Source organism: Spermophilus citellus, assembly GCF_964194105.1.
Source record: "Spermophilus citellus genome assembly, chromosome: 1".
Taxonomy (NCBI): Eukaryota; Metazoa; Chordata; class Mammalia; order Rodentia; family Sciuridae; genus Spermophilus; species Spermophilus citellus.
In genome coordinates this window covers 107,517,207-107,520,200 of record NC_138182.1, presented here as the reverse complement: position 1 = coordinate 107,520,200, position 2,994 = coordinate 107,517,207, and positions in this window count along the sequence as shown.

Here is a 2,994-nt window from a genome sequence, read left to right as displayed (position 1 = left end):
CTCTAATGATTTTTTTTTAAAAAAACTTAATATCAATGAAGTATTGTGCTAATTTTACTATTTTCAACCAATATTTTCTTATTTTTTTCTTTTCTTCTTCTTTTCTTTTCTATTTTCTTTTTCTTTTTTTTTTTTTTTTTTTGGTACTGAGGATTGAACCCAGGGACACTCAACCACTGAGCTGTAGACCAGCCCTATTTTGTATTTTATTTAGAGACAAGGTCTCACTGAGTTGCATAACACCTCACTTTTGCTGAGGCTGCCTTTGAACCTGCAATCCTCCTGTCTCACCATCCAAAGCTGTTGGAATTAAAGGTGTGCCCCACCATGCACTATTTTTCTTGCCAATAAATTTGTGTTTTCCTGACATTTCCTGCTCACTATTTATTCTATAAGTTACTTAAGTGTTCTAAAGAGATAACAACAGGTATAGTATATCCAGTCTTTTTTTTCACAATATGTGTTAAAGCATTTATAAAATATATTAAACTGTTCTAACTGTGAGTAAATCAACTCCAAACCAAAATTAAATCAAGAGGAATCAAGCCTGGTTACTGGTAGCCAAAGTTAGCCATTCCACTTAATTCAGAGAGAAAGCATCTCCAAGGCAACAAAACATAAAAGTACCCAAAAGTTTGACTTTGTTTGCTATGATCTGAATGTTGCCACCACCCAAATATATAGTTTAAAATATTAACCCCAAGGTAATGATATTAGAAGGCAGGACTTCCAAGAGGTAATTAAATTATTAGGGTGGAATTCTCAGGAATACAATTAGTGTCCTTATGAAATGGCCCCCAGAAAACATCTGGCTGTTTCTACGATGGGAGGACACAACTAGAAGGTGACATCCATGAACCAGAAAGAGACTGTGCCAGATAATGAAGCTACAAGTTCATTGATCTTGGACTTATCAGCTTCCAGAAGTGTGAGAAATAAATTTCTGAGTTTATAGACTACCCAATATGTGATATTTTGCTGTATTATCCAGAATAAACTAATATAATATAGACTGGAGTCAACATCATGAATTGCACAGTGGAAAAAAAAAGAACAAAACAAAAGGAAATTAATTCCAAAGACTAAATTAGTATAGATAACTGAAGCTGTGATCACAGTTATTACAATCTATAGAAATAATCACTGGTATGCTGAGACTTAATTTTAGAAGTTGATAAATAAACTCAACTTTAGTTAAGATAGTAAAAAACATACATATTTGTGTTTGGCACTTTGCATATGTTGTAGCTGTTCCTGCTCTTCATTTGCCTATTTGACCTAAAGCTGTGGCCCAAAGACATTATCCGTTATTGAAGTTGTGGTGAAGTGAATTAGTGTAAGCACTCCTGGGCTCAGTGACATGAATGACTGCTTTCAACAATAAGAAGCACTGTAATTATTCTCTGTAAAGATGCAAAATCCAGCAAACTGATACATTTTTTTTCTCAATCAATAGTTCATTAGAATTATACAGTGGAGAATTGCAAAAGAAAGCTTATAATGAGACACTAACTTCTTTTCACTGTGAATCTAACCTCACTGGTAGCCTTAGAAGACAGATCATCATTAAAACTTCAGTCATAAATATTCTAGTAATATTTTTCCTTTGGGCATTGCCAGAATTATCTCATGCATCCCTTCTTCTCCACTTTGCATGTCTTTGAATGTTTGCAATAATTACCAATTTGTTTCTCTCCATAGGAGTATCTCTGTAAGTGAACACATTCATATTTCTCTGTTTCTGCCATGATTTATTATCTCCATGTTCCTATGACCACATCTAGGTCTGTGTGTAATTTTTTGCATAAAGGAACTATCAATATATCTATGTGTATATGATTTGTGCATATATTTGTACATTATGTATGTAAAAGTGACATCTGATAAATAGCCCAATCAAGGCTGATCCAGTGGGATTGTAGAGAATTTCAGATGATAATTACTCATAAGGGCATTTACAAATTCTAGGGCTATAGTGTACTTTGTAGTATCTGACCACTTGTGAGTATATCATGAATTGAATAGAGAGTCTGGCTCTCTCTGTCCAGTGCTAAAGCACCTTTTTACCTCAGTTAGGACATTTGACTATTGGAAAGATTTTGATAATTTTATTTAGTTTTTAAATGTTAAGATAGCTAGTAGGAAACAAATTCTAGAGCTCATTAGATTTGTGTTCCAATTATTGATTTCCCATTTTCTTGACAGCTTTGATTGACTGAGCTATTTATATCAGATATAAGTAAAACAATCCCTCAAATAAAACAGTTGTGCTACATGCCCTGTAAATGCATGCACATAGCTCTATAGAATGTTGATACCATCAGTGACTACATATGTGACTTTGAGAAATTCATGGGAAATCCCTGAACCTCAACTTCCTCATCTGTGTAATGACTACAGTCAGTAATCTAATATCTACTAATCAGAGTGAGGAACAATAGTGCAAAATAAAATCATGTAAGAATTGAAAAATATAACCCAGATAAAAGGGACAGCACAGTTCTTGGAATGTAAAAGATACTAAATAAATATTGTTAATTTTATGTTACTATAAGGAATAGAATAAGAAATACAATGCATATATCCTTAAAGTAAGGGTATATATACTAATAAAATAAAATTCTTGCTGTGGAATTCTAAGAAATTAGAGGCATTTTATTGCACAAATTTTCATCTTCACAATTAAAGAGAAGTGAAAGCAAGACTAATAAAGAATAAAAATGTGCTTTTAAGGTGGTACTGAATTTCTTATTCAATCAAAACTACAGAATCAAAGTCCTGAAAGGAAAAAAAGAGCTCATTATTCTTAACTATTTGCAGGAGTCATTCTTTGGGATCCTCAGATGCATCATAAAACATCTTACTGCAACAATTTCTATTAATTATCTTTTACTACTACCACACATTAGAAAGGGATCATTTCTATATATATATATAATACATATATAATTTTATATGTATTTAATTATAAATTTGAGACTTACTCACACCTAG